The sequence below is a fragment of the Lactuca virosa genome, chromosome 3 (genome assembly GCF_052849685.1).
Source record: "Lactuca virosa cultivar CGN04683 chromosome 3, Lactuca_virosa_CGN04683_v6, whole genome shotgun sequence".
NCBI lineage: Eukaryota > Viridiplantae > Streptophyta > Magnoliopsida > Asterales > Asteraceae > Lactuca > Lactuca virosa.
Window position 1 is genome coordinate 444,097,112 of NC_136428.1, and position 18,786 is coordinate 444,115,897.

At 36.5% G+C, this 18,786-nt stretch overlaps 2 long non-coding RNA genes across 8 annotated transcripts; one reads left to right on the forward strand and one right to left on the reverse strand.

Annotated features, from left to right (window-relative positions):
• The first annotated feature begins 13,343 nt into the window (after positions 1-13,343).
• Positions 13,344-14,049, forward strand: LOC145163243 (uncharacterized). Of its 2 annotated transcripts, XR_013739670.1 has the most exons (4): positions 13,344-13,405; positions 13,551-13,635; positions 13,724-13,782; positions 13,871-14,049. It is a non-coding gene; the product is annotated as an uncharacterized LOC145163243 (long non-coding RNA). The 2 variants fall into 2 exon arrangements; XR_013739669.1 differs by lacking the exon at positions 13,344-13,405 and having other exon boundaries at positions 13,472-13,635.
• A 569-nt stretch (positions 14,050-14,618) lies between these two features.
• LOC145167913 (uncharacterized) lies at positions 14,619-18,303 on the reverse strand. Of its 6 annotated transcripts, none has more exons than XR_013741515.1 (9): positions 17,903-18,299; positions 17,589-17,750; positions 17,444-17,499; positions 17,291-17,361; positions 16,934-17,196; positions 15,898-16,031; positions 15,614-15,665; positions 15,327-15,429; positions 14,619-14,966 (listed from the first exon to the last, which is right to left on the reverse strand). It is a non-coding gene; the product is annotated as an uncharacterized LOC145167913 (long non-coding RNA). The 6 variants fall into 6 exon arrangements; XR_013741516.1 differs by having other exon boundaries at positions 17,989-18,298; XR_013741513.1 differs by having other exon boundaries at positions 16,934-17,001; positions 17,104-17,196; positions 17,589-18,294.
• Between the last annotated feature and the right edge of the window lie 483 nt (positions 18,304-18,786).

Consider the following 18,786-nt stretch of genomic DNA (forward strand, 5'->3'; position numbering starts at 1 on the left):
CTGCCCAGATTTGACTATAGTGTTCAACATCCAAATACTTTTAAGTTCTTATGACTGTGATATTGTACTTGTAGGTATGAGTGTTAGTATACTTCTTGTAAAAATACTTAAATCTTTAAAAAGTATACTAGTAGTTAGAGTTCTTAGCCCCGATGTATTTATAGTTTGTATATCTTTTATGGATTGATATACTGAGTTCACTATAAACAATGCTCTGATACCAATCTGTCACACCCCCAAACCAAACGGCGGAAACGTCCGGGGGTGGAGGACTTCATTTGTAGTATCACAACACATGCATCATAGTAATCAAAGTACAAACAACCATTGTATTTAAAAAGTATAATTATTTACATATGTTCAATCATTATATTTGGAAACCCAAATAATTATACAAAAGAAGAAGATATGACTCAAAGTAGCTCCATCTTCTTAAAAAGCTCGGGGAGTACCTGTTTGTTGTTTCCCTGAGAATACAAGTAATTTGAAAAGGGAGTATCAACATAAAGTTGAGTGAGTGCATAAGTGTTTATGTTTGAAAGGGTGTCTCTGTATCTTGCATATGTAAACTGTTCCAGAAAATCCTATATTTTATGTTGTATATGAAAAGTAGTTTTATTCCTATAAAACCGTTCTCTTTGTACATCAATGTTTGGTATTTGTATTCCTTTATGTAAAATTTGTAACTGAGAGTGTGCCTGGCTTCACCAGCTGTTATTGAAAACTGTATTGTACTATTGTAGTTTGTATTCTGTAAACTGGTACTTTGAAGGTGTACTTACGTTTAGTTGATTATACACTAACGTATTGTTAATATCTTTTTAATGAGTTATTATAACCATACTAAGACATGATGGCCTGACACAAACGATTTGTGGGCGTTTAAACTATTGATAACAATTGCCACTCATTGGCGTGTATGCCTGACTGTAGCTAGCAGCCTGAGTGCGGGGTTGTCAATCCCGATATAGATCTACACACAACTTGTTTCGATCCCCTGACCGGAGACTCTGGTTATAATATCAGGACTTTACCTTGGTTGTCTAAATGAATTAAACAACCTGAATTGAATGACTCATAAAAAGCATATAAACGTTACATGTATATTAGTCATGAAAACCCAATCATTCTGAAATAAATGATTGACAGTATGTTCTTGAATGAACATGTATTTGACAAGTGTAAACCCTTGATTTGTTTTGAATCAAAACCCTTGTTTCTTGTAAAACAGTGTATTCTAGTATACTTGAATCATGAATTATTGTTCTATGTATCATAAATTATACCTATTATAATTTATATGTACTTTCTGAATCGGTATTTAACTATTTTTGCATGTAACCCCTTGCTCAACATGTTACAAAGGTATTTAAACTGATGAAATAACTTTTATATTTATATACATACCCAATTCTATGTATAAGTAAAATTTAAACGACGCTTGGACAAATAACCGGTACTATAAGCCCACATCCAAACAAGGAAAAGGACCCAGAATGAGTTATCAGTCCTAAGCCTTTTAAATCTTATTTATATATATATACATATATATATATATATATATATATATATATATATATATATATATATATACAAATATGAATTTTGGGGAAAAATATAAGTTTATAAAAGAGTTTAATGTTTTGAGTATTTTTGATGATTTAATGTTGTTTTATCATGATTTGAAATCATGATTTTATAACACAAAGTTCTTGTGTTATACTTGTATTCCCCCCCCCCCCCTTTAAAACAGTAGAAATTATGAAAATACGGGGGTATGAACTCACATGATAGGTGGTGATTTGGACAGCGTTTCGTTTCCTGGAAAGGAGTTTATTTGACGAAAAACCGGCTTAAATCGAGCAGAGTTTCGACTGGAGAAAGTTGTTTTTCTCGGGAATCTCGGAGCTTCGAGGCTTGCTTAGGGTTTTAGACTTGATACCGGGGCTTTAGGGGTTGTATATAAGTTTGTGGAAGTGAAAGAAGTGAAAAGAAATGGAAAATGGGGTGAAAAGTGTAAAAATCCGGAAGGTCTCGCATGTCTTATATAGGCCGAAGCCTCGGATCCGAAGCTAGGAGAAGTTGCCGCATGCTCGGACAGGTGGCGAGGGAAGAAGGCTCGCTTCGGACAGCTGGCTCGGTGGTGTCGGATCAGGAGTGGACCGAACTTGGGTCCAATCAGGAGGAGGCACGGTGCGAGTTCGGATGCTCCACGGTGCGAAGGGCGTGTCCGATGGCTACTGGACCTCGGCCTCGGTCCAATCAGAAGGTGACACGCACAAGTTCGGTCCAATCACAAGGTGCCACGAGGCGGACACGGGGAAGCCTCACATGCGAGGGTGACGTGGCCGAAGGTACACCATGCGAAATTGCCCGGTTTTCAACATTTCTCGATTTTTGTGCCAAAAACTTGTGAAATTCTTAACTTTCGCATACGAGCTCCGTTTTCGATGTTATTTATATGCACGCGTAGGTAAAATTATACTATACGACTTTTGTTTAGACTTCGTCGGCTAATTTTGATTTTATTTTTAATATTATTATTTTTAACAGACCGGGACAGGAAATCCGTTAAAAATTCATAACTTTTTCATCCGACGTCCGTTTTTGTCTGTCTTTTTACCGTTGTACTACTATTGACGAGACCTTCAATTCTCGCTTAGGTTGTGTCGGCTAAAAATCACTCGATCTTTATTTCGAGTTTTTAGCTGTACAATGCTATACTGAAATTTAGAAAAATCTTAACTTCCTCATACGAAGTCAGATTTTGCCGTTCTTTTTATGAAAGTTCTCGGTTTAACATAAACTACAACTTTCATTTAGATTGTTATGGCTAAAAAGCCTTTTATTGAAAATTCAGTTTTTACACTGAACAACGTTTTGCCGGTTTTGTCGCGGATATTTGATTGGTCATAACTTCTTTGTTATAACTCGGATTTTTGTGTTCTTTATAATTTTGGAAACCTTGTTACAATATCTACCACTTGGTTCATCCCAATCGAGATTGTTTAATAATTTATTTTTGAGGGTCAATTATGTAAATATACACAGTATGCTAAAATTTCTCTTTATTGTTTTAAAAAGAACTACAAATTGACCTACATTATTACATAGGTTTGAAATAACGGTTTGTTACATTATCCCCCCGTTAGAGAGAATTTCGTCCCGAAATTAGCATTACAAATAGACTAGGGAAAAAGATATGGATATTTCTGTTGCATTTGATCCTCCCGTTCCCAAGTGAATTCAGGTCGCCGTTTTGCATTCCAGCGAACCTTCACTATCGGGATACGGCTTTGTTTGGTTTTCTTAACTTCCCTGTCTAGAATCTCTATGGGTTCTTCCACAAAATTGAGGCTCTCGTTTTAACTCGATTTCCTCGAGTGGGATCACAAGAGTCTCGTCGGATAGAAACTTTTTCAAGTTCGAAACGTGGAAGGTAGGATGAATGTTACTTAGTTCTTGGGGTAGTCGAAGTTTGTAAGCTACATGACCGATTCTAGCAAGAATTTCGAATGGTCCTATGTACCTTGGATTCAATTTGTCACGCTTTCCAAAGCGTATCATGCCCTTCCAGTGTGATACCTTTAACAAGACGCGGTCACCAACCTGGAATTCCAAGGGTTTTCTCCTTTTGTCAGCGTAGCTTTTCTGTCTATCTCTGGAAGCTTTAAGTCGCTCCCGAATTTGTACGATCTTCTTGGTAGTTTCTTGAATAATTTTCGGACCAGTGAGAGCACTGTCAGGAGTTTGACCTCTAGTTAGCTGCGTGTCACCCACTTCAGCCCAGCACAGAGGGGATATGCACTTACGGCCATAGAGGGCTTCGAATGGAGCAGCCTTTATGCTAGTATGATAACTATTGTTATAAAAGAATTCAACAAGGGGTAAATGAATATCCCATGCCTTTTCAAAGTCTATCACGCAAGCTCGTAACATGTCTTCTAATGTTTGAATCGTCCTATCACTTTGTCCGTCAGTTTGTGGATGGTAGACTGTACTCATGTCCAGCCTAGTTCCCAAAGAGTTTTGTAAAGACTGCCAGAAACGAGAGGTGAATCTACTATCTCGGTCTGAGATAATAGATATTGGCACACCATGCAGTCTAACAATATCTTTGAGGTAAGTTCTGGTTAGCTTCTCCATCTTGTCGGCTTCTTTTATTGGCAAGAAGTGTACGGATTTGGTTAATCTATCGACGATTACCCAAATAGTATCATAACCACCCGAAGTCTTGGGTAATTTGGTTATGAAATCCATTGTAATCCGCTCCCACTTCCATTCAGGGATTTCTGGTTGTTGTAATAAACATGAAGGTTTCTAGTACTCTACCTTAACTTTGGCACAAGTAAGGCACTTGCCCACAAAGGTAGCGATTTCGGCCTTCATGTTAGGCCACCAGTATAGTTTCTTGAGGTCCAGATACATCTTGTCCGAACCTGGATGAATGGAGTATCGGGTTTTGTGTGCTTCATTCATAACCACGTCTCTATAACCACCAAACTTCGGTGTCCAGATCCGGTTCATGAAATAATAGACTCCATCATCCCTGACTTCGAAGTTCTTATCCATTCCTCTCAGGGTTTCACCTGCCACATTTTTGCGTTTCAAGGCTTCAAGTTGAGCTTCTTTGATCTATGTGGACAGATGTGAATGGATTGTCATGGTCAACGACTTTACTCGGCGTCCCGAGTATTCTTTTCTACTAAGGGCGTCAGCTACTACATTTGCTTTACCAGGGTGGTAAAGAATGTCACATTCATAATCGTTCAGTAGCTCCACCCATCGTCGTTGTCTCATGTTCAGCTCTTTTTGATCGAAGATATGCTGGAGACTTTTATGGTCTGTGAATATTGTGCATTTCATGCCATATAAGTAATGTCTCCAGATCTTCAGAGCAAACACCACCGCTCCTAACTCAAGGTCATGTGTTGTATAGTTGACCTCATGCGTCTTAAGCTGTCTTGAGGCGTAGGAGATAACCTTTCCTCTTTGCATAAGAACACACCCAAGCCCTTGATTTGAAGCATCACAGTACACTACAAAGTTCTCTGTCCCTTCGGGTAGAGACAAGATCGGTGCACTGCACAAGCCTTGTTTGAGCGTTTGAAATGTTGTTTCTTGCTTCTCTCCCCAACTAAAAGTTACACCCTTTTGCGTCAGGGTGGTAAGCGGTTTAGCGATTCGGGAGAAATTTTGGATGAATCTGCGATAGTAGCCAGCAAGACCTAAGAATTGTCGGATTTCTGTAGGTGTTTTGGGTGCTGGCCAGTTTTCAATTGCTTTGATCTTGGAAGGGTCCACGTGTATTCCTTCTGAACTGACCACGTGACCTAGGAATTCAACCTTCCTAATCCAAAACTCGCACTTTGAAAACATCGCATAGAGTTTTTCTGTCCTAAGGGTTTGTAATACTTGACGAAGATGTTGGCCATGTTCCTCTTTGCTTCTTGAGTAGATAAGGATGTCGTCAATGAAGACTATGACGAATTTGTCCAGGAATGGACGACACACTCTGTTCATTAGGTCCATGAACACAGCAGGTGCATTCGTCAATCTGAATGGCATCACTATAAACTCGTAATGACCATAACTAGTTCTAAACGCGGTCTTGGGCATGTCTTCCTCCAAAATCCGTAACTGGTGATACCCGGATCTTAAGTCTATTTTCGAGAAGTAGTTCGCACCTTGAAGTTGGTCAAACAGATCGTCAATGCGAGGCAGAAGATATCGATTCTTGATGGTAAGTTTATTCAGCTCGCGGTAGTCTATGCACATGCGGAATGATCCATCCTTCTTCTTTACGAACAAAACCGGTGCTCCCCAAGGTGAGAAGCTTGGTCTTATGAAACCTTTGCTAAGGAGTTCGTTAAGCTGGCTGGATAATTCTTGCATTTCAAAAGGTGCAAGACGATAGGGGGATTTGGCTACAGGGGTAGCTCCAGGGATTAAGTCGATTCGGAATTCGACTTGTCGTTCGGGAGGTACTCCTGGAAGATCATCGGGAAAAATATCGGGAAAGTTGCAGACCTCAGGAATGCTCGCGATATCTTTCATTTCTTGCTTTTTGTCTACCACATGAGCTAAGAAAGCACAGTACTCTTTGCGAAGGTACTTCTGTGCCTTGATGCAAGAAATGGTCCGAAGGTTCGTTCCGGGTTTGTGGCCATAGATAATAAGAGTTTCATTAGTTGGCAAGTTCAATCGAATAGCTCTTTCATAGCATAGGATGTCGGCATGGTTGGGGCACAACCAATCCATACCTATTATGATGTCAAAACTTTTGATAGAGACCGACATAAGGTCTATTGGGAAAGACAAGTCATTCAAGGTAAGGGTACATCCTATGTATATATCATTGGTGGATTCGGATTTCCTGTTAGCCATTTCTACTGTGCAAGTTTCATTTAGTGGTTGGGAGTTTTGATTTAGTAGATGTTTAAAATTATGGCTCACGAAGCTCCTCTCAGCACCACAATCAAATAAAATGCATGCATAAGTATTGTTGAGAAGGAACGTACCCGTGACCACTGCAGGGTCTGCCACCGCTTCTTCATGACCCAGTACTAGAATCCTCCCAACTCCACCGGCATTGCCAGCTTTTGGATAATCTTTCTTGAAATGCCCCACATCACCGTATTGGTAGCATGCTCGACCTACTCCAGCGACAGGTACTTGGTTAAGTGGTTGGGGTGGTATTCTACAGAATCGGGCAGTATGCCCTTTCCTGTTGCAGTTACGGCACTGCATTTCTTGGCAATTTCCGTTGTGGTGAAAATTATACTTGTTGCATTTAGGGAGGTTAACAGCGTAGGGCTTAGTTGGTGCAAGGTTATTAGGGACAGCAGCAGGTACAGTAGCAGGTATGGTAGCAGGTACAGTAGTGGCATGGACTGCCACTACTTGTTGCTTCTTTGCAGGTTCCAGAGGAGATTTGCCCTTCCTCTTGTTCCAACCCTTGTTGTTGTTGTTGTTGTTGTTCTCCTTAGGTTGTTCTGGAGCAGTAACCACAAAATTTTGACGATTTCCGTGGTCAATAAGTGACTGTGCCAATTCCTTGGCACTGTCAAAGGTAACAGGCCTAGAGGCAATGACACTTGCCTGTATCTGGGGAGACAGTCCCCAAATATACCTTTCGATCTTTTTGCTCTCTAGAGCAACCATTTCTGGACACAGAATTGCCAAGTCACAGAACTGATTCGTGTAAGTTGTTATGTCTGCTCCAGCCATGATAAGACCCCAGAACTCCTGTTCAAGTTTTTGAATTTCACCGCACGGACAATATTCCCGCATTAGCATGGCTTTTAAGTTCTCCCAGCTCATCGTATTAGCCACTACCAAAGTTAGTGACTTAACATGGCTGTTCCACCATGTTAGGGCCCTATCTGAAAAAGTACAGGCAGCAAATTTAACTTTGCTACCATCCGGATAGGAGCAAATTTCAAAAATTGCTTCCGTCGTCTCAATCCATTTCCTTAACACCATTACTCCTCCAGTTCTATTAAAGGTCCTGGGTTTCGCGTTCGAGAAGTCTTTATAAGTGCACTCTCGCGAGTGCTCATGACCCTCGCTATGGTTAGAAGGACGTGCACCAGCTCCCGACCCACTAGCACTAGGAGTATTGATATGAGACATGGCAGCCGCTACAGCCGCCGTGACTGCTGCTTGAAACATAGCAGCGTCGAATTGAGGAGGTGGTGGTGGGGGTGGCGTCGGTGCTTCATTGTCACGTCTTGGATTTCTACGAGGATGCATCTTTTCTATACCAGTTAAAAGATAAAAGATGGTAAGATATCAAGAATGAATATGAATTTGATATCTCTGAACGAAACACTTAATTCAACACGAATCTTGTAAAGGATTGGAAATAGAAATCTATTGCAAAAACAACTTGCAATAGGATAATATGAATTTGAGTGGTTATTTTTCAAAGAGTATGAAAATACATGTCGACTGTATTGGTATATTAAGTATATGTAATCTGGAACACTTGACCTTAAAGCAGTTCTATAATATACCACAATACTGAGGAAGCGTCGACATCAAACCGACCTATCGAAAATAAAATTTATGTGGTCGTATCGAAAAACATGAAAAATAACACTAGAACATATCTGTAAACCAAAACTTTAGAATATAATGTTTATGAAAATTGTAATAACTCTTGTTGAAGTAAAGTGCTTATTGTTTTATTGATACCCGATTTTGTACATATCGTGAAAAGTAGTATATACATTCGATATAGAAAGTAGAAAGTAGAAGTAGTGCGAACACTATTTGCGGCGGTTGCTACGACGGTTGCTGGGTTCCGCTTCGTCTTGTGCTTTCCAGCGTCTTTCTTGGGCAGCTTGATGCTCTCTCAATTCTCTTATCTCTGATTGAGCAGCATTGACTTGACTTTTAAGGGCTTCTGTATGATGTTGGGTGTCATCCTGCATTTTATCAAGACGAAGGATATCTGCAGTGTTAGCCTGCGCAACCGTATTCACTTGTAGGATTCGATTGATCGAAATCCTTGATTGATCGTCTTGCCGGGCTATTCGGTTTACTATAACTGGAAGAGCTCTATCAGCTGCTCCTGCTCTAGAGACGTTATAGAAACCTCGTGCCATTCCGTAGGGAGGGCGTTGGCCGTCTTGCCGACTCCAATGGTTTATATATTGGCCCCACTCGGGTATGGGTTCTGCTTCATCTTGTCTCACGGGACGCTCCCCAGGGTTGCAGACTTGTGGCTCTGTATCCGTACCACTAGATTCGCTGTCTTCAAATGGTTCTTCATTCGAGTCTGAGATCCAGCCTGCATTTTGTGGATTGTAGGGGTCCCCCGGTAAATTGTGTTCAGCCATAGGTTCTGTATTAGAGGTAAGGTTAGTAAAATACTCTCCGTAGTATTTTAATCTTTGTGTTCTGTTCTATAGTTCTTCTGAATATGTATGGTAAGTTTTAGACATGTCGCAACACCACTATCACTCCCAAACACATGTTGGTCATATCTCAAATCAATATAGTTGATCAGGCTATATTAATTCCAGATATGATTACATAACTGCCCAGGTTTGACTATAGTGTTCAACATCCAAATACTTTTAAGTTCTTATGACTGTGATATTGTACTTGTAGGTATGAGTGTTAGTATACTTCTTGTAAAAATACTTAAATCTTTAAAAAGTATACTTGTAGTCAGAGCTCTTAGCCCCGATGTATTTATAGTTTGTATATCTTTTATGGATTGATATACTGAGTTCACTATAAACAATGCTCTGATACCAATCTGTCACACCCCCAAACCAAACGGCGGAAACGTCCGGGGGTGGAGGACTTCATTTGTAGTATCCCAACACATGCATCATAGTAATCAAAGTACAAACAACCATTGTATTTAAAAAGTATAATTATTTACATATGTTCAATCATTGTATTTGGAAACCCAAATAATTATACAAAAGAAGAAGATATGACTCAAAGTAGCTCCATCTTCTCAAAAAGCTCGGGGAGTACCTGTTTGTTGTTTCCCTGAGAATACAAGTAATTTGAAAAGGGAGTATCATCATAAAGTTGAGTGAGTGCATAAGTGTTTATGTTTGAAAGGGTGTCTCTGTATCTTGCATATGTAAACTGTTCCAGAAAATCCTATATTTTCTGTTGTATATGAAAAGTAGTTTTATTCCCATAAAACCGTTCTCTTTGTACATCAATGTTTGGTATTTGTATTCCTTTATGTAAAATTTGTAACTGAGAGTGTGCCTGGCTTCACCAGCTGTTATTGAAAACTGTATTGTACTATTGTAGTTTGTATTCTGTAAACTGGTACTTTGAAGGTGTACTTACGTTTAGTTGATTATACACTAACATATTGTTAATATCTTTTTAATGAGTTATTATAACCATACTAAGACATGATGGCCTGACACAAACGATTTGTGGGCGTTTAAACTATTGATAACAATTGCCACTCATTGGCGTGTATGCCTGACTGTAGCTAGCAGCCTGAGTGCGGGGTTGTCAATCCCGATATAGATCTACACACAACTTGTTTCGATCCCCTGACCGGAGACTCTGGTTATAATATCAGGGCTTTACCTTGGTTGTCTAAATGAATTAAACAACCTGAATTGAATGACTCATAAAAAGCATATAAACGTTACATGTATATTAGTCATGAAAACCCAATCATTCTGAAATAAATGATTGACAGTATGTTCTTGAATGAACATGTATTTGACAAGTGTAAACCCTTGATTTGTTTTGAATCAAAACCCTTGTTTCTTGTAAAACAGTGTATTCTAGTATACTTGAATCATGAATTATTGTTCTATGTATCATAAATTATGCCTGTTATAATTTATATGTACTTTCTGAATCGGTATTTAACTATTTTTGCATGTAACCCCTTGCTCAACATGTTACAAAGGTATTTGAACTGATGAAATAACTTTTATATTTATATACATACCCAATTCTATATATAAGTAAAATTTAAACGACGCTTGGACAAATAACCGGTACTATAAGCCCACATCCAAACAAGGAAAAGGACCCAGAATGAGTTATCAGTCCTAAGCCTTTTAAATCTAATTTATATATATATATATATATATATATATATATATATATATATATAAATATGAATTTTGGGGAAAAATATAAGTTTATAAAAGAGTTTAATGTTTTGAGTATTTTTGATGATTTAATGTTGTTTTATCATGATTTGAAAGCATGATTTTATAACACAAAGTTCTTGTGTTATACTTGTATTCCCCCCCCCCCCCCCTTAAAACAGTAGAAATTATGAAAATATGAGGGTATGAACTCACATGATAGGTGGTGATTTGGACAGCGTTTCGTTTCCTGGAAAGGAGTTTATTTGACGAAAAACCGGCTTAAATCGAGCAGAGTTTCGACTGGAGAAAGTTGTTTTTCTCGGGAATCTCGGGTCTTCGAGGCTTTCTTAGGGTTTTAGACTTGATACCGGGGCTTTAGGGGTTGTATATAAGTTTGTGGAAGTGAAAGAAGTGAAAAGAAATGGAAAATGGGGTGAAAAGTGTAAAAATCCGGAAGGTCTCGCATGCCTTATATAGGCCGAAGCCTCGGATCCGAAGCTAGGAGAAGCTGCCGCATGCTCGGACAGGTGGCGAGGGAAGAAGGCTCGCTTCGGACAGCTGGCTCGGTGGTGTCGGATCAGGAGTGGACCGAACTTCGGTCCAATCAGGAGGAGGCACGGTGCGAGTTCGGATGCTCCAGGGTGCGAAGGGCGTGTCCGATGTGTACTGGACCTCAGCCTCGGTCCAATCAGAAGGTGACACGCACAAGTTCGGTCCAATCAGAAGGTGCCACGAGGCGGACACGGGGAAGCCTCGCATGCGAGGGTGACGTGGCCGAAGGTACACCATGCGAAATTGCCCGGTTTTCAACATTTCTCGATTTTTGTGCCAAAAAACTGCGAAATTCATAACTTTCACATACGAGCTCCGTTTTCGACGTTATTTATATGCACGCGTAGGTAAAATTATACTATACGACTTTTGTTTAGACTTCGTTGGCTAATTTTGATTTATTTTTAATATTGTTATTTTTAACAGATCGGGACATGAAATCCGTTAAAAATTCATAACTTCTTCATCCGACGTCCGTCTTTGTCTGTCTTTTTACCGTTGTACTACTATTGACGAGACCTTCAATTCTCGTTTAGGTTGTGTCGGCTAAAAATCACTCGATCTTTATTTCGAGTTTTTAGCTGTACGTTGCTATACTGAAACTTTGAAAAATCGTAACTTCCTCATATGAAGTCAGATTTTGCCGTTCTTTTTATGAAAGTTCTAGGTTTAACATAAACTACAACTTTCATTTAGATTGTTATGGCTAAAAAGTCTTTTATTGAAAATTCAGTTTTTACACTGAACAGCGTTTTGCCGGTTTTGTCGCGGATCTTCGATTGGTCATAACTTCTTCGTTATAACTTGGATTTTAGTGTTCTTTATATTTTTTGAAACCTTGTTACAATCTCTACCACATGGTTCATCCCAATCGAGATTGTTTAATAATTTATTTTTGAGGGTCAATTATGTAAATATACACAGTATGCTAAAATTTCTCTTTATTGTTTTAAAAAGAACTACAAATTGTCTTACATTATTACATAGGTTTGAAATAACGGTTTGTTACAATGTCAAGTCGGCTTTTCTCAATGGAGATCTCAAAGAGGAGGTTTATGTCACCCAACCAGGAGGATATGTTGATAGAGCAAACAGTCACAAGGTGTTCAAGCTTTATAAAGCTCTTTATGGTCTACGACAAGCTCCTCGAGCTTGGAACATTTGTTTGGATAAAAGCTTAAAAATGATTAGTTTTACAAAAAGTTCACAAGACCCAGCTGTTTACAAAGGAACTCAAAAGACAAAATTTTTATTGTTGGTGTCTATGTTGATGACTTGATCATTACCGGGTTGAACACTAACGACGTTGTCGAATTCATTGTTGGGTTGAAACATGGTGGAGAAGAGCGAGAAAGACGGCGGCGCAAAGTCCACGACTGGCGGAGAGGAGAGAAATGGTGCATAGAGAATGTGAGAATGCGACAGTCCAGCGTCAGATACCGGTGGCGGAAGCTTTGCTTTCCGGCGTTAGAAATAAGTTATTCGGGTTTTTTTTCTTAAACTCTATGCTTGAGTTAAGATTTGTGTATGATTAGATTTTCATTATTTTTATAATGTTTAAGAGATATTAGAATGCCTTTTTTTTGGTAAATTATCTTTTGATATATAGAAACAAAATCATAAGTTTTTTTTTCTAAACCCTACTTAATAACTCATTGAAATATTTGTAGGGAGTAACAACAATGGTGGTCGTTCCTCGAGTAATGGGTAGTGTTCCAAAAAACAACCAAATACTTTGTTGTGCTTACAATTCCAATGGAAGTGTGTTTGTTACTGGTAGCTCTCTGATACATTTGCAAGACACCATACCAAACATATATATATATATATATATATATATATATATATATATATATATATATATATATATATATATATAGCTAGGAAACGTTTTGAATAAGATGGAAGGACTTGCTTGCAGGTTTGGAATACATGAAATTTATGTATTGGCATTTGGCTGGTAATGAGAATGATGTGAATTATGTATAATTCAGGTTAGTTGGTACCTGATCATTGTCTCTGTATGTTCACTTCACATCATCTCTTCTTTTCCACGGGTAATGTTGGGTAATTTTGATGATTAAATGGGTTATGGGTATGGGTTTTTTGGTTGATTTATTTATTGTTTGATTAAAGGATATTTGGCTAAGTCTAGAGTAGCTGAAAGCTGGTATACTTAGTCATTTAAATGTGTCCTATTCTCGAGGAGTAGTGGACAGGTTTCTAGGTTGTTTTTTTATTACCTCCATTGGGTATGTGAGTGAGGCTATTTATAGTCTTTTGTTTTATGAATATTAGTGTAGTTTTTAGTGATACAAAATACTTTCTTCCTCTATTTTTCTTTCATCAGAATCACACAGCAAACGTGTTGTTTTACATTGTTGTTTGTTGCTGCAGGTCTATGTTGTCAAGGTCTTTGACTTCACTCTTCAGACACCTCAACATCAACATAGGAGAAAGTACAAAAATTGAAAACTTCCTGGTCAGTTGTTAATCACATCACATCAAGTGCTTTTTACTTCCTTTAGTTTTTATTCTGCTCAAAGATGATATGATTTTTGCAAGTTTAGCCATGACAATATTGTTACATGGTCGCGTGATGGCAATGTAATTATTTGGATTCCAAGATGTAAGTTTTTTTTTTCAGGATCATTTGAGATGAGTTTAGTTTTGTTTGAAGTTGAACATATCTAGTAATTGAATAGTTGTTGTTGCAGGGAAAAGCTGAAAGTGCCACCTCAGCCACATTAACACCAGAGATGCCTTCCAACTCCTCGTGGAGTTAATAATAGAACTTGTAAGATGATTGATTTTGAATGAGAAGGATTTAGTCATAATAGAACTTGTAATTCCTTCCTTGCCTTTCTCATTTATTCATCATATATTTATACAAGTTATGTGAGTATAAATTAAGAAAGTATTCCAACTGCTAAGAGAGTCCTAGTGTAATACAAATACTGTAATATCACTACTAGAAACATGAGTTTTAGAGACGGACGAATCCGTCGCTAAAGATCATTTGCGACGAATCAACCACAAACTTACTCTATAGCGAACTAAAGGGTGGCTAATGAATTAGCGAGGGATTTAGCGACAAATTAGTTCTTTCTAGCGACGACCTTAGCAACAGAATATCCATTGCAAAATGGCACTTAATACTGTTAGTTAGGACATTAGAGACTAATACCAATATTCCGTCGCTAATCCCTTGCAAACCTCTATATCTATTTTTTTTTCTGTTGCTAATCCCTCTCAAACTTTAGATGTGATTTTTTTTCTGTCCGTCACTGATCTCTCACAAATTTAAGATGTGATTTTTTTTTCTTTCCGTAGCTATTCCCTTGCAAATACATAATATCATATTTTTGTTTGTTTTGAATCTAAAACAAAATAATACCAAAAAATCAAATAATTATATAATCCCAAAACAAATATTAACATTTAAATACCAAAAACATCCAATAATTATGCAATCCAAAACCAAACTTTAACATTAAAATATCAAAAGAATCTAACCATCAAAGTTTACCAAAACATCCATAAGCATCAAATATCAAAGTTTAACATTGATTGATATTTGATTTCAAGGTATAATGTACCATAATTCTAAATTTCCTCTCATATTTTGCATTCCCGCATACACATTCTCCGTTGTTTGATATCTTGGAATTGGGATTCCAATTCCCGTTCAATCCCATGGAATTGGGAGAACCAATTTCCATTTAGTTTTTCCTACAATGGAAGGAGACTTGGTTGCTTGATGTCTTCCTGCTTTTTGCTAGATTCAGGGTCTTTGTTGGAAGCAATGCTTTTCTGTTGATAAAAAAGAGATTAGTGTCTACTCATTTGAAACCAAATGCGGGACTGGAATGGAATTAAATTCCAATTCCAACCAAAAAGCAAATGATAATACATGTTGGTGAAAGAAAATCCTGTGTTTGCAAATTCGTCGTCAGAAATTGTAATCTCTTAAACATATACACCCAACAAGATGTATGTTCTAAGGTTCTTTGCTTAGACAGAATGGAATGGAATGACCAAGGTAATGGAATGAATCATTACCTCAACCCCTTCATACCAAACATTGCTTAAGAGAAAGAAATTAAGTAAATCCAAATACAATTTAACTAAATTATGTATCAAAATGGTCGATTAAATCTTTAAAGAACTTACTTGTCCCGGTTGGCAGCAGACATAAGACTTTGGGACTTCTTCCTTCCATTATTCCCCTGATCCCCCTCTCTGTATGATCAATATATTGAAACTTGGACAATGTCTAAACACATAAAAAAGATAAAATAATCATTAAAAAAAGATTTTACCGTAATTTAAAGATAAAGTTACAACATTGAACAACAGTCAAACCTTGGTCAACACATAGAGAATTCACTATATATAAATGTGAGTTAAATGGTTTAAAAAATATAAATGATAAAGGTGAAAGAAAGAAAGAAAGTTACCTTATGTTCTATTAAAAGAACTTTAAGAACTTTCTTGTTGACTCCTCTTTTACTGCATGGAATCAATTATAAGATCAGGCATAAAAAATAAAATACAATCTTCTTTTTTTATAACTTTGAATTTCTTTTTTGCATCTTCTTCATCTCCGCAGCTTGTGCCTTGAGAGCTAATTTTTCTAACTTCTCTTGTTTAAATATAAGATGTATTATTTATCAGTATGTTAATATACATAGCACATTATTAAATGCAATTTTATATTTTTTAAAATTACTAAAACACATACCTCTTTTTTGTTGTTTCTTTTCATTCATCAAATGAGCTTTTTCTTCGTTAGTAACTCCTTTCTTTCCTGCCATCACACTAGTTTTTACTTGTCAAATTCTCAATATCATCTTCTTCTCTAGAATGAATAGAGACCTAACTACCATTTCAAACAATTAATAAATTAGAAACCTTACAGACTAAAAATTTAATGTTTATAAACACATAAAAAGAGAACAAGATAATAAATTTCAAGAAGAAAGTACCAGGTGGTTCATCGTCTAATATATATTTGAAGCAAGAGTTGTCTATATATATATATATATATATATATATATATATATATATATATATATATATATATATATATATTAGTTTATAACCCGTGGGAACCACGGTTACAAAATTAATTTAATTTTCATAGCAAAAATTATTCAATATTAATCAATTATTTTGAATAAAAAATTTTAAATAAATTATTAATTAAGAGATATACTAAAATTTTAGAGTTAGTTAGAACTTCAAATTTAACATATAATTAAAAAGTAAATGTTTCTATAAAAAGTTTAAAATCTATTGATTAAAACCTTAACCTCATTAATTGTGATAGTCATTTGCCTAATATATCTCTTTGACACATGGCATAATATTAATATGGAGTTGTATTAAAATGACACATAACAAAATGAGATTAAAACTATTTATTTATTAGTATAAGGATATATATATATATATATATATATATATATATATATATATATATATATATATATATATATATGATTTGTGTTAGTATTTAATTAGTATTTGCTGATAACTTAAAGCAAAATGGCAATCTAACACCACTTTGAGCTAATCGCCAATTAACAATTGGTAAACGAGACAAAAATTAGTCATCTCCAAGAACATAATCATTCCCAAAACTCCTTTGTATGCCCAACTACATGCTGCTTTTATTCCTTCAGTTTCATATTTGTTGAAAGTAATCAAATTTTTAAAAAAAAATGTTCTTTTCTAATTGTTTTTTGCATCTATGTATTATATATGGTTTCACGTACATGTTGGGACAAGTATTCTGATTTTTGATACACTTGTCCCATGTTGGAACTTGATTTGCCCATTCTTTCTGCCAAACAAAATGTATAAAAATACTAATTAAAATGTCAAAAAAAAAAAAAAAACTTTCAAATTATTAAACAAATCATGTAAAGTAAATATGCAGTAATACTATTATGTTAATCTGAATAGCTTTGACTAGATTTTCAACATCAGAATCATAGAATCTTTCTTCTGCAGTCTCAATTATGCTGTCATCCCAAACCTGCATAACGTATTGTATGTATCTTTTGATCATTAGTTTAACGAGATCAATCTTAATTTATATTACATAATGATAACTATTTTAGGAGTTTTACATGATGAAGTTCTGATTTTCTTGTGAACCAATGAACATTAATCGTGTTCCCACTTCTATCCGAAGTGAATCCTACATGTAGCGGTTGTAACAGGGGCAAATTAGTCTTTTTAACTTGTTAGATAATAAAGTCAAATTGCTTACTATCACATACCTGATGAATATCTCCCATGAAATGAGAAAGAAAGAGAAGCGCTTCTGTGAGATTATCTGCAGATATATAATAATGTTTTTCATCTTCAAAGTTGATAAAATCTAGAAATAAAGAATCAGATGAAGAAATTTGTAAATTTAATTACACTGAGATGTTTGTTTGCCATAGTCGAGTAGATGAGCGTTGTAATGGTTAATTGCTCTGGCAACACATCTTCTGGCCACTCCACATATTGTTGTCGTTTTGACATTAAGCCCCTTGTCAAATGCTTACACCCGGTACCAAATTCATATCATACAAATTCATCCTGCAAGATTTTTAAATTGTAATAGGAAAAAGAAAGTGTACGTAAGCAACAAGAAATCCCTAGGAAAACCAAAATTATGGAGTTAAGGAAGGCATAGCTTAGAAAAACGAGTTATGATTTGATCTAAAATGAAAGAGAAGAAAGAGATCTACATGAAAATAGAACTTATAGACAACTAGAAACCAGACTAGGAAGGTGATGAAGGCTAGAGTTCACGATAAATGATAAACCAACAGACCAAATGTTGTTGCAGGGAAACGGCGAGTCAACTAGGAAAGCAGATGGACCGAGAGGAAAGCAAGCGATGATGTGATTTATGAGGGTTTTCTATACTTTTCAAGTATACTTCAAAGAGGGACGACGCAGGTGCACGGTGGTGGAGGTGATTTTCCGGGGGGAGGAGGAATTTGAGTCGACAAAGGTCGATTAGGGCTTTTGGAGAAAATTGTTTAGAGTTTGGGGATGAAAATAAAATGAGGGAAAGAAAAAAGAGAAAAGCGGGAAATGAAAAAAAAGGAGGCGTCCATTTTCTGTGAGCGGTTGGCGAGGGATAAGAAAAAAAAGGCGTGTGATTTTTGGTAGTCCGTTGTTGTTCCCTCACTAAAATGTTTTAATTTGCAACGGATTAACGAGAGAACTTTTTTGTCGATAAATTCTTGCAATTCAGTCGTTGATCCCACGGTAATACCTCTCTAAAAGTCTATAAGTACGTTGGTCGAAATATTTGTGCGTTTCGTGGCTGATCTCTCGGTAAGCCGTCATTAATTAGCTACGGATACAATCTGTAGCTGATTCCGTCGCTGAAGGTGTGTGTGTCTCTCTCTCTCTCTCTATATATATATATATATATATATATATATATATATATATATATATATATATATATATACATATATTAGCCATTTATCCGCGCCTAGCGACGGGTGCAAATATTATTTTTAAAAATTAGTTTCTAGAAAAGATTAGTTCTTTTGCGTAAATAGTTACATCTAAACAATTATCAATAAGGGTTATGTTTTTGGTAGGACAACCATGT